This window comes from Blastomyces dermatitidis (genome assembly GCF_000003525.1).
Source record: "Blastomyces dermatitidis ER-3 genomic scaffold supercont1.9, whole genome shotgun sequence".
NCBI lineage: Eukaryota > Fungi > Ascomycota > Eurotiomycetes > Onygenales > Ajellomycetaceae > Blastomyces > Blastomyces dermatitidis.
In genome coordinates this window covers 540,772-555,744 of record NW_025544782.1, presented here as the reverse complement: position 1 = coordinate 555,744, position 14,973 = coordinate 540,772, and positions in this window count along the sequence as shown.

Below are 14,973 nucleotides of genomic sequence, written 5' to 3'. Positions count from 1 at the left end.
CTTCCACCCTCCCCCTCAACCACTCCCTACCCCCCCTTTACGGCCTCTTTCACCCCTTACTCTCTACCCCCTCTACCACCACCACCACCTCTACCGCTCCTACCACCCTCTCCCTCTACCACTCTCTTTCACTCTGTATCACCCCGTATCACCTCTATCACTTCTTCTACCTCTTTCACCTCTTACTCTTCACCCCCTCTATCATCATCACCGTCTCTACCGCCCCGCAGCCCTTCTATCACTTCCACCCTCTTCCTCAATCACTCTCTACCCTTCCTTTACCACCCCTTTCACCTCTTACCCTCTATCATCATCATCACCTCTACCGCTTCTATCACTCTCTCTCTCTATCACTCTCTTTCACTCTGTATCACTCTGTATCACCTCTATCACTTCTTCTACCTCTTTCACCTCTTACTCTCTACTCCCTCTATCATCATCACTGTCTCTACCGCCTCTATTCTCTCTCTCTATCACTCTCTTTCATTCTGTATCACTCTGTATCATCTCTATCACTTCTTTTATCTCTTTCACCTCTTACTCTCTGCTCTCTCTATCATCATTACCATCTCTACCACTCTGCAGTCTCTCTATCACTTTCACTCTCTTTTCAGATTATTTCTTATTATCTCTTATCATCTCTTTCACTTCTTTCACTCTCTACTCTCTCTATTATCATCATCACATTTATCACTTTATAGCCTTCTCTATTACTTTCATTCTCTACTTTTACTCTCTTATTATCTCTTTCATTTCTACTCTCTCTATTATTATTACTATCTTCATCACTCTGTAGCTCTTTCTATTACTTTCATCTCTCTATCTCTATCTTTCTCTTATTATCTCTACTCTCTCTATTATTATCACTGTTTCTATCACTCTGTAATTTCTCTCTATCATTATTATTATCTCTACTGTTTTATAACTCTTTTTATCACTTTTATTCTTCATCTCTATTCACTGTTATCACTCTTTTCATCTCTTTCACTCTCTACTCTCTTATTATTATTATTATCATTATTATTATCTCTACTTCTTCTACTACTCTCTTTCACTCTGTATTATCTCTATTATTATTATCAGATTAATCAGAGCTGTACAGACTATAGAGTCAGCTATTCAATCTTATTTATAAATTCAAAGAAATATATGTTACACTTCCGGCCGCGTCAAGACTCTGTTGCGGTTTCACACAGCTTATCACTTTCATGCAGATGATTTCATTTCATCTGAACCGGTTTTCAACTACTCTATGATATTATTTAAATATATCATAGAAAGATCTGATTAATAAATATAAAAATCTCACTTCTATACAAGATCAGTAGATTACTCTTTCTTGATAATGAGATACTGCTGAGATATTACTCTGACTATTCTCACTTATGAAATGAGAGAAGAGTATCTGCTCATAGACTGACTACTGAGATTATGAATTTTATATTTAATTTCATTTGATCTGATCTCATACATTTCTTGGCGTGAATCTCACTGAGACTGACTATTAAAAAAACATGTAAAGTAACTATATATCAGATCTTAAAATGAAATCATGACTTGAAAAAAATAAGAAAGTAATCTCATTTAATCTCATTTAGTCTCATCCTTAACATAAAGTTACTATTTTTAGACATTTTAAGGTTTTTTTTAGACTATTTTTAATTTTTTAAAAAGTAACACTTTTTAATAATACTCAAATGAGATTTAAAGTCATTTAAAGCAATAAAAATAATTTAAATTGAGAAGTGAAAATTATAATCTCATTTGAAAAATGTGATAAGAGTAGACAGTAAGTCTCACTGAGATAGTATGAGATTACTATCTAATGTTAAAACTGTGTAATGAGATCAGTTGAATTGATAATGAGACTATCAAAAAATCTAGTTCTGATCTCAGACACAGTCTTATGATCAGTCTATCTGCTCATTATCTATATAGAATAGCTAGATACTGACTTCTTATTAAAGAAGTCAGTGATTTATTTTTTCTTCTACTGAAATATATACAAGAGTTACTGTATATCTTATACAATCTTCTTAGTATACTAAGTATTATATCTGTGATATTCTTATAATAACTCTGTAGTCTACAAGCTCACTATTCAAGTAAGATAGTTAAGCTTATTTATACAGCTTCTTAAATAACTATTTCTATATAATATTACTAACTAGTCATCACTTCAGTTTTATTATATTATAATTTGAATTACTTAATTTAATTATATATTTAAATCAGTCAAGCTTTAATAGACTAATATAATTTTATACATCTGTATTGAAACTGATCTAATCTCATTCTCTGAGAAAAACACTACATTATTTTCTGAAGTGTGTACATCTCTATCTTAGCAGAAATCTGAGATTTCTGAACTTACTGTATATTTTAATATAAGCTTTTCAATCACTCTGTTATCACTGCAGCTTCTACACATCTAAATCTATTATAAAGATAGAGAGATTAAGATCAGAGATTCTCTGAAATATAAGAAAAATATATTATCTGAATTTCACAGCTTTATCTGTACTTTTAAACAGAAATTTCATCTTAATCTGAGCTAGTATAATACTCATAAGATATAAGTAATATACACTATCAATCTTCTTGAAGACATCTCTGTAACTATCTAAGTTATTAAGAAAAGAGAGCTTAAGTATACTAATACTGCTATAACTTAAGAAGAATTCAAGAACTTTCTACTGAATTAAATTAAAGATTATTATAATTACAGCTTCACAGCAGCACAGCAGTTTAACTTATTATATTAATAAGATAATAAGAATTCTTCTGATTTCAATACAAGATTTGAAGAATATTAAGAGAAATTGACTGATAATTTAAATCAATTAAAAACACAGCTTTATCTTACAAAGCTGACTCATAAGATATAAATAATAATATTATAATATCAGAGTTCATTAATCAATTACACTGAGCTTGTTAATCTAGCTTCTCAGATCTATTTGAATAATCAATTCTCTGAGAAAAAGATTAATAAGATCTCTTCTAAGTAATTAATGACAGAATTTAAACAGTATTATAATAACTTCAGTGTAAAGAAAGTAAAGAAGAATTTCAAGTATTCTGATTCTTCACTCACTATGAAGAAATATTAAAAAAGATTTGATAAAGATCTCTATTTTAACTGTAGAGCTAATAATTACTATATCAGTGATTGTAAGAAGCTGAAGAAGAGAAGAAATTAAGAAGATATCTTCTTAAAGTTAACTTCTCTGCTAATAAATGTATTTGTGAAAGATAAAGAAGAGAAAGAAATGAAGAATTGATAATTCTTATATCTCTGAGTTCATGTTATAATCACAATGTATATCTCAAATGAGAAGATATTAGTAAGATATCTACTTAACTTCAGAATAGATACTAACTTTATATTCTATTTCTTTTCTTTTATAAAGAATTGAAAGAAGATAAATTCATTAGATTATATGAAATTTACTAATAAAATGAAATGTCACTATTTTAACATAATTTAAGCAAAGTATGTGATCACAGACTTAGAAGAAATCTTCAAGAAAAACAGTCTGCTTCTTTATACAGTTAATATCATAGATAAGAACATTATTCTAGATCTTCTGAAATTGAGAGAAAATAATTCTCTCATTGACTGAGTCACTTAGATGTGATAATATTATTTCACTGATAAAGAGACAGTGATAGAGAAATCTGAAGAGTTTCATTGAAAGAATCTTAAGAAAAAGATAGAGTTAATATACTATATAGTAGATGACTGAGACTTAAGAATAGATGAAGAAGTTATCACTCTCACTGTAAGATTAGCAGCAGTATCTGTCATTGAAGATAGATATATACAATATCTCTTTACAGATTTTAAGAATGTCTTTTTGAAAAGAGAAGCAGTGATGTTTTCTGATATCAAGATATAATATAAGATTCATCTTAAAAACAGTGTAATAGTACTGTACAGATCTCTTTATAACTTGTCTATAAAGAAATTAAATATTCTGTACAAATATCTTGAAGAAGCATAATCAAAGAACTGAATACATTTATCAAAGAGTTCAGCAGAGACATCTATACTCTTTGTACTCAAGAAGAATAATAGACTATATCTATACATAGACTACAGAGATCTTAATAAGATGACAGTTAAGAATCACTATTTATTATTATTAATTGATAAAATAATTAATTAATTATCTGAAGTAAAGATATTCTCAAAGATTGATATATAAGATATCTATTATAGAATCAGAGTTAATGAAGATAATATTTGAAAAACAGCTTTTTATATCAAGTATGATAATTTTAAATATCTTGTTTTATCTTTTAGTCTTTATAACACTTCAGTTATCTTTCAGATCTATATAAATGAGACACTGTGAGACCTTATCAATGTCTTCTATATAGTATATCTGAATGACATTCTAATCTTCTCAAAATCAGAGAAAGAACATTATATCTATATTCAAGAAGTGTTAAGTCACTTGAGACAGTATTAACTCTATATAAATCTGAAAAATGCTCATTCTATTGTGATTCGGAAGAACGTACGACCGTCGGATAATAACGCGGCCGCTTCCGAACTACTAGCGTACGCGTACAAATGTAAAGAAGTCATAGCGGCCGCTAATTAAATTAGCATACAATATTACAATATATAAGAAGCCAGCATACACCTGTAATTGTATGCTGACTTAAGCAATCTTTGAATCACATCTGATAGCATGTCTAAAAACTGGTGAGAAGCACAGACTTCTTCAGAGTATGATAATTCCATCTACAAAGTAATTCATAGTTATCATATCAGAGTGGTTCTAGAAATGCCTCAAAAGATAGCATATAAAGAGCAGTGAGTGAAAGAGCATTCAATTGATGCTGCTTCACTTGTTAAGGGAAAACTTCACACTCAGATAAATGCCACATATGAGACATGAATAGATGAGATGTGAGAAAGAAGATAAGAGCAGTGAACCAGATTCAAAGAAGTCTGCTCTCTACTCAAAAGAAGAATAAAAGAAAGAAATGATTATTATCAGAGTTATATAATGATAACAGAAATCATATAATGATATAGTGATAGAATGATATAGTAATATAATAATACAGTGATATAGTAATATAATGATACAGTGATATAGTGATATAATGATACAAGTAATATAATAATAGATATTATATAATCAATCAGAAATCATTAAAATGAATACCTTCTCTAGCTGATATAAACAACACTCTTCTCTGCTACCTGAACTGAAAGATATACAGAACCTCTTAGAGAGTTTACTCAAAGCAGTAAGAAAAGTGACTGAGACTGCTGAACTGAAATCAAAGCTCTGTATATGTACAAGAATTCTAAATGAGATTGAGGCCTTGTGTACACAGTGACAGGCTGAGATGAAGTTAAACAACAATTGACATTCACTGCAAATCAAGTATTCACTATGAAGAGCTTTGCTGACACAATCATCATCATTAATAAGAATAGAGAAAATCAGATCTTAGACCTGCAGCAGAAGATTAAATATTTATACAGACAGAGCCCCAGTGGCCGAATGATTAATGCGGCCACCTGGTAGCGCCTTGGCGTGGGAAACCAAGGTGTGTGGGTTCGAAACCCGCAGGGGATACATTAAATCCGGAACTCAAGCACCTCAGGTTTCTAATAAATACAGAGGTGTACAAATCGCTTCAATAAAATCGCTCTATGTTCCTGGGCTGGGAAGTTATTATCGCATGTATCTAATTGTCACTCCTTTGTATTTCCTATGTTCTTGTTATCTTGGCATGGTCTCAACACCTGTATTTCCTCCTGTATAATCAACACTTGGCCTGTATTTAACATCACGCAAGGACTCATCATAAGCTCCGCTTGCATATGAGTATAATGGAAGAATAATAATAATAATAATAATATACAGACAGACAACTACACTGAATCTGAAGATCTTATCACAATTGTTTATAATCTCTTCAGAAGTATACACATTATCAGAGACTTCTGTACAGAATGAGAATCTGAGGTATAGAATATATCAAGCTGAGAGATCTGCTGAAGTTATCAAGCTTCAATAACAACTGAAAAAATGATGCTGTAATCAGCTGGCTAAGTCAGATGCAATCATATTATTGAATTAAATATGAACTCATAGACAGACAGTTAATGAAATTTCAATAAGTCTTAAGATCTGCTGTGTTTCTACACAGAAAAGTGAAGTCATTATAAATAACTGATGAAAAGATGAATCTCATAGATCTGAAGTGATATTCATTTTCATAAATATGAAATAAGTTTTTCAAATAAATCTTGTATAACTTTGAGAAAGTAAATGTATAAGATAAGTATTATAAATACTTCACTGAGTGTAGATAAGTGAGTAATCTTATATTATACTTCACACACTTCAGCTTATACTATCTCACATTGAATGCAGAGCTTTTAACATCTTTCTGTTTATAAATCTTTATTCATGATCTTACATCTGAGTTGAGAGTAGAATGAAAACACTTAATCTTACAGTCAGACACAGTGAAGAAAGCATACAACATTCTTATTATACAGAAACAAGTGAGTCAATTATAACAGAAAATACTGCAATTGAGTAAATCTCAGTGAAGAACAGATAATCAGACTTCTATGACACAAGTTACACACTCAGATATGATGAATCTAGATCTGAATATCATCACTAAAGTATCAAATTCTCTGAAAAAGAGATTCTCTGAGTGAAAATCTTGATATTACAAGTATTGAGCTTGCTTCAACTGCAGATGTCAAAATCATGATACAAAAGATTACACTCAGCATGCACAGTTAAGAGAAGTAAGAGAGTTAAAAAACTAGCAGAATCAGTGAGCTCAGAGACACTCACTGATATTCTATGAAAAGTCTTCAAAGTGAAAGAGATATCTGTGTTAGATGACTCTCTAAATTCTGTGAATACAAAGAGAAAGCAGACTTCTGACTGAAGTGTGAGTGAGAAGAAAGTGAACACTCATCTCAATGCCTTGAGACCTGAAATATTAATGTATAAGAGGCACTTGAGTAAGAATCAAGAGATAGCTGCAAAAGTGTTAACAGACACAGAAGCTTTAATACAATATATTAATGATTATATAATCTGAAGATTGAAAGAGGTTTATTAAGTGAAGAATCTCTGATATATAAGATTATCTGATAACTGATATTTAATATTACCTGTAAAAGTAAGAGTTTTCTTGCACTTCAGAGAATGATCTTGCTATATTTAAGTATGAGAGCTGCAGAATGTGAAATATAATCTTATTCTTATACTTAATTGATTTCAAAGGTTCAATCTGCAGATTCAATGATGTACATGTCATATGCAGTTGACTGATAGAAAGAAAATGATTCATATAATTCTATCAACTGATATAAGAAGAACATTTCACATCTCTGATATAGAAGGATTAAATCTGCTTACACATTAACAAGCAAAGAGAACAATTTATAAGATCTCATCTGAAAGCATTCTGTATATCATATAGAATTCAGAAGTGAAGAAAACTAAGATAAAGAATATATGAGAGAACAAGTATATGAAGAAGCTTCTGAAGAAGCATAGAAAGATCTTCTGAACAGATCTTTTATCAGAATTGTCACTGAAATAAGAATTTGTACATGAGATTGACACAGAGAATACAAAATCAGTCAATCAGAATGTATACTCTCTGTCACAAACACATCTTGAAGAACAGAAGCATCAGATCACAGACCTTCTAGAATATAGTCTCATACAACTCTTATCAAGTGTATGAGACTTTTCAGTTCTATTCATGAAAAAGACAGATGAAGAGTGACAGATGTGTATTGATTATTAAGCACTTAACAAGCTTACAATCAAGAATGAATATTCACTGCTATGAATTTAATAACAGTTGAATATAATTGAAAACATCTGATATCTATTGAAGATTGATCTTCTCTCAGAATACTGATAGATTTATATAGATAAACTGTCAGTTCTGTAAATCACATTTAATATACAATGAGAAAAGTTCAAATTTCTAACAATGTTATTCAATCTGATAAATGCATTCATCATCTTTCAAATGATAATGAATATAATTCTTTATAAACAGAATGAAATCTCATATCTTATATATCTTGATGATATCTTAGTCTTTTCAAACTCATATAATGAACATCTGAAGCATCTCAATGAAGTGCTTATAACTCTGACAGAGTATAAGCTCTACATCAAATCAATCAAGTGTGTGTTTGAAATAGAAGAGTTGAAGTTTATAGAACATGTAATAAGTGATAACTGTATACATCTCATCTTGAAGAAATTAAATGTTATAGTGAATTGACTGCAGCTGAGAAATATATATCATGTATAACAGTTTCTTGAGTTAATCTTATACTACTGCAGATTCATCAAGAATTTTATATAAATATCTACATCACTCTCAGATCTCTTAAGAGAAACAGATACAAATCTGTAAAAGAAGAAGTTTTGTTCAATTATCTGAAATATCACATGTAAAGAAGCTTTTCTCACACTGAGAAAATGTATAATAACATTCTCAGTGCTTATTCAATCAGATTGTAATAAATCTTTCTATATTAAGATAAATGCATCTGAATGAGCTATTAAAGATGCTCTTCTACAGATAAGTAAGAATAACAAGCTGCATCTGATAATGTATAATGATAGAAAACTATTAGATATTGAGCTCAATTACTCAGTATATGAAAAGAAATTACTAGTGATCAAGCATGTGCTGATATTATGAAATAGATATATTAACAACAGACATATAATAACAGTGATCACAAATTATAAAAGCCTCATCTATCTATAATTAATGATAAAACCTTTCAAACACTTAGTACATTGAATCTCAGAGTTTCAAGTGTATAATCTTCATATCAAATACTGAAAGAGATCAGATGCAGTGATATCTGATATAATTAATTACAGATCTGATTTCATGAGTGAGAGTTCTGCAAATCAGATACAAGGAATATTCATGTTAAATATACTGAGAGAATGCAAGGAATCAGAATAAGTGAACATCATGATCTCTTGTTTAAAGAATGACAAGATATCAGATGATAAGTGTCTTACAAAAGTAGTAGAAGAGATGCTTCTGAACTTCAAGCTGAGAAAATTGAAAAATGATGTTATGCTTTATCACAATCTAGAATATATAGAAGCTTTCTATCTAGAATCTTCATTTAGATGTGACTTGATGACTTATATACACAAGAAATTCAGTCACTTAGAAAGCTCTGAACTCATGAGTGTACTTGAATCAAGAGTATACTGATCAAGCATGGCTGAGAATATCTAGATATATATTTATGAATGTCTGAATTATCAGGTTGTAAAAGAATCTAAGAAAGGATTAAAATATGAGAAAGTACAACATCAGATGAAGTGTATAATATAACTATTCAAATAATGAAGAATGAACCTTATAGACATATTACTGTAAACATCAAATGAAAATTAATGAATAATCACTGCTATTGACTATGCTACTGACTGATCAGTTGTGAAAGCAGTTTCAGAGATGATAGAGAAGATAATAGCAAAGTTTCTATATAATGAAATCTATATCAACTATGAAATGCTGTGCAAGATTCTAACTGATAACAGTGTAAATCTTGTAGAAGAAGTAGTGAGACATTTTATAAGTCAGTTACAGATAAGATATTATAGAACAATGTCATATCATCTGCAGATAAATAGAAAGATGAAATGCTTGAATGAAATCTTGAGCAACATGCTGATGAAATATCTAGTGAGCAAGCCTATGAGACTATGAGATGAATATCTCAGACAGATGCTATTGACCACGCAGATTCAACAGCATGCAGTCTTCAAGCATTCACCATTCTACCTGTTGTATGAATTGCATCCGCGCATCCCAGAGAATGCTTCGGAAAAGGTGAGGGAGGAAGCAGTTGCGGATGCAGCAGGAACAGCAGTTGCGGACGCAGCAGGAACAGTAGTTGCGGACGCAGCAGGAACAGCAGTAGCAGTTGCAGACGCAACAGTCGCGGACGCGGAACCAAGATTGAAAGAGATCAGCCATGCATGTGTAAAAGCTAATGAGTTACTCCTGAACTGAGCAATTCAATTGAAAAGAATACAAGACTCACTTGTTAAGAAATTGAGTCTCAAGATAAGAATGTGAGTTCTTGTATACAATAAGAGTTCTGAGAAGTTTCAATCTAGGTGATTTAAGTCATATAAAATACTCAAATCACATTCTCTGAGAATGTATGCATTGAAAGAATCAGAGAAATGAATCTTATACAACTTAATCAATGATTCATAACTTATAGAAACAAAGATGCAAGACCTGAGTGAATTATAATTATTCACAGCACTATCATCAGCATTGAAAAAGAAGAGACTTATAATTAAAAAGTCTTACAAAGTAAGAGAAATCATAGATGCTTATGAATCAGATGATCTTACTTATTTCAATCTTTTCATAATTATAAGAAAAGAATGAGAAGAAATGAAGAAATCAGATAAATATCATACTTCAATAAGTGATGAGACTGTAGCTGATTGTATAATAACACACTGTAGACAGTGAGTACAATGTAGTAAAGAGCAGTCTCAAAGCAGTAAACTTATACATGAATCAGATTACAGAAGAAAAAGAAATTCAGAGTTAGATTTAACTGTTTACATCAGTTCAATCACAGAGATCACAGAGAATAAACTATCTGAAATATTCATGAACATGTGAGATCAAGTTATCTCAATCTCTGAGAATGCTCAGAGATCAGATGAGGTTAGTTTTGATAAGCTGTTCACTATAGTGATCTAAGCAGGTGAAGAGAGACAGTATAATGCACAAGACAGAATTACAAAGATGAAAGCTGCTGAACCTAGTCACTGAACACTGTATCATATAGAGATTGTGTAAGAGTAGTAACTAGCAGATAAAGAAAAAGTGTAAGAAAAAGAAAAGAGATAATGAATTGATTATCAACTGTAAGAGTCAGCTGTAAAAAGACAAATATTATCATATATATCTCATTCATTTTCATATGTCACATATTCAATCTATTTTCAATATCATGTCATCTGAAAAATGTCAAAAACAAAGAAAATCTCAAAACTTGAGATCTGTGAGAGATTCAAGAACTGCAAGCTGCTCTTATAACAATATTATACACATCTCTGATTCCTCTACTACTCTATGTACAACATTAATGTCATTTATCACAAGATTGACTGAAATGCTAATATAGAAATGCACATGTGTACATGTAGAGAAATTGAAGAAGAGCATGAGACCTGCAGAATCAGAAGCCAGAGCAGAGAGAATGAAGGTGAAAGAAACAGAAGAAGAAGAAGATACAGAATCAGATGAATAACAGTGAGAGCTACTTAAGACTGAATACTTATGATCTGATATGTGCACAATCTTCTTCACAGAAAAGAGAGAGAAAGTAATAGAAGAAGCTTGAAAGCAGAAGAGAGTAGTCTCAGCAGTATTATCATCTTCAATAAGAATAATCTCTGACATTGAAGCAACTAAGAATCATTGTTAGTGTATGAAAATCATAAAAGTAGGGATAATAATTACTGAATGAACACTCACTGGCCTTAGAATTGTACATATAATTACAACACACATGAGGCTTCTCAGGAAGAGAGAGAGAGACACAGAGAAATGTAGAAAGCAGAACACAGTGTGTGAACAGCTCATTTTCACAATGACATCTCAGATAAGATGTATGAGCCTTACATCTGTGAGTGTAAAAGAGTATGATATCTGTGTTTCTGTTTCTGAAAACATGAATATCTTTCATCTGCATTACAAAGTTGAATAACAGATATTAGAGAATAGACTGATACAGATCTATCATTCTGAAGAAATTCATCAGAGCAGATGTTCTCACAATATTAAACTTTATAGTTATAAAAAGCTTCTTAATATCTGTGAATATCATGACTTCATACACAGTAAAACTCATAACAATTTTCTCTAAGAATAGAAAAATCAGTGTTAAAAAGAAAAAGATGAAAAAGAAAAAGACTTACAATCTCAACACTGTTAAAGAGAGAAGTAATTCTCTGAGATGAATAGATAATTATCTTATCATGAATATTTAAAATAAATATAATAATCAGCATCTGCAACTGAACTTCAAATGATTATATTATACACTGTCTTTGTACAATAAATCATTCTAGAGGTTGATAAGAAGAATAAGAGTATATGTGCTGAGAGATGTGATTTATTAAGCCTATACAACATCTTCTTGAAATGAGGAGAGCTGGTAACAAAAGCAGAGATGATAAAATCAGAAGTGACAGAAGTAAGAGTTGCAGGAACAGAGGTAGCAGAAGCGGGAGAATCAGACACAGAGACAGATGTAGAAGATTGAGAAGAAGTGACAGAGAAAGAAATAGAAGAGGCAGAGAGAGATGTGAAAGACTCAGTTATATATAGCACAGACAATTTCTTCATTATCATATTCTTCAGGTTCTTGATCAATGATTTAACATTGAGTTCACTATCATTGATGAATGCAGATCTGTCAACATGTGAAGATTCTATATAAATAAAAACAAACATATCAGCATCTGTGTCTACATAAAATTGTGTCAGAAAACACAATCAGAAACTCACTGAGAAGAGAAATGATCAAGAGTATATAAGAAGATGAAGAGAGTGTATGAGAAGATGAAGAAGATATATTATCATTCATAATAATACATTGTTCTGATGATTGTTAGAAGATAAACAAGTTCTGATCATGTTTCACAACATATTACACTTACTGCTAATGAACTGCCTGATATAAGCACTACAATGATGCTTGTTATGAGAACAGAGAGTCATTGTCAGAAACATATACAATGTAATAAGTGAACAGATAGAAAGAGTTGAATAGAAGAAGAAGTAGAAATCTTGAATGATGATGATGTTCAATAATAATGAAATGAAGAAGATGATTGAAGAATGAGAAAAGTTAGTGAATAAGTGATGTAATATAGTGAAAGTTTCTTTGTAAGAGTGTACACAGAATGCTAGCTGAATCAGAGATAGATTATATAATTGTGAAATACTAGTGACAAGCTAATCCGCATGAAGCTAGAATGTATGACATGATTACATGAGTGTGACTGAATCTGATGGGGAAGAATGTGGTTCAGAAGAACATACAACCGTCGGATAATAACACAGCCGCTTCTGAACTACTAGTGTACATGTATGAATGTAAAGGGGCCATAGCGGCCACTAATTAAATTAGCGTACAATATTACAATATATAAGAAGCCGGCGTACACCTGTAATCGTACGCTGGCTTAAGCAATCTTTGAATCACACTATATGCAGAAGATTGATTTCTTAGATTATATTATTAAAGTAAACAGTATTTTAATGAATAGAAGCTGAGTCTTTATTATTAAGAACTGATCAGTACTGTGAACATACTGTGAGATGCAGATATTTTTAGAATTTATAAATTTCTACAGATAATTCATCTATACATATTCACAGATTACTGTCTTTCTTACAGATCTGTTAATAAAAAGTGTGAAAGATAGAAAAATGAAACTGTTTATTCTCACTCAAGACACTGTACAGATATTTATAGAATTGAAACAAGCTTTTACAGATGTCACAATACTGAATCACTTTAATCTCAACTTACTCAGTTAGTGTGAGACTGATACATTCAGAAATGAGATCTGTGAAATCTTTTCACAGTTAACACTGAAGACCTTTCAATATTAAAAGAATCAGAGAATAATCATCTCTGAGAAAACAGACAATAAATTATCTATGAGAGAAGACTTTTTCACAAAGTCTATAAAACACTATGAATGAAGATCAGTGACTTTCTTCTTCAAGAAGTTATCACTCATACAGAGAAGATATAATACTTATAATCAGAAGATGTTAGTAATTATTAAATTCTTTAAGATCTGATAACATTATCTTCAGAATAGTAAGTACTCAGTGTAAGTTCTTACTGATTATACAAATCTGCATTATTTCTTAACAATAAAGAGCTTGATAGAATATTAAGTCAGATAAGTGAAACTGCTTTCAGAGTATAATTTCTATATCTGATACTATTCAGATCAGCTTAATCTCACTAATACACAGTTTAGATAATCTGATTATAATATCATTAATACAGAGAAGAATTCTATAAAAAGAATCTCTGTTATCACTGCAGAAGAAGCTGACTGCAGAGAATTGAGATTCTCTGAAGCTTGAAAACAGTGCTGATAAAACAGCTGTGTGACTTAGTATAGAAGATAAAAGAAAACCTGAATCTCTGTAGAGAACTGATACTGAAGATTATAAGCTTCTTATATTATATCTTACAATCATTGAATTAATAAAGAATGAAATAGTCTACAATCTTTTAACTCAACTACTTTTAAAATTTATTAATAAGTTATAGAAGAGAGACATCTCTACTACAGCTTGAATTCAGAAGTTGAAGAAGAAAGAATCTAATATAAACTTAAAAGAGACAGACTCTGAGCAGAACAGTACTACTAAGAAATCAAGTCACTGATAACTAGAAGAATATGAACTTCTACTGCTGAATAATTCAGTCTTTATTTCTTATAGTAGAGCAGTGCATCAGAAGTTATTGAGAATTTATTATAATAATTCTCATGCAGAGTACTTCAGATTAGAGAAGACTGAGAAGCTTCTAAAATATAAATATATTTAAGACAAGCTTCAGACAGATATCAAAGAGTATATTAAAACTTATAATATCTACTAAAGAATAAAGATTCTGTAGTATAAGTAATATAGTAAGTTAATATCACTATCTATTTCAAAGAGCTTATAATAGAATCTATTAATAAATTTCATAGTTGATCTGCTGAAGTCAACAAGAGTTAAAGAATATAACTTAATTTTAATCATTATTAACTGCTTTATAAAGATAATCAGATATATCTCTACTTATAAAAAGATTAAAGTCTTTGAATTAACTAATCTGTTTTTAGATATTATTAT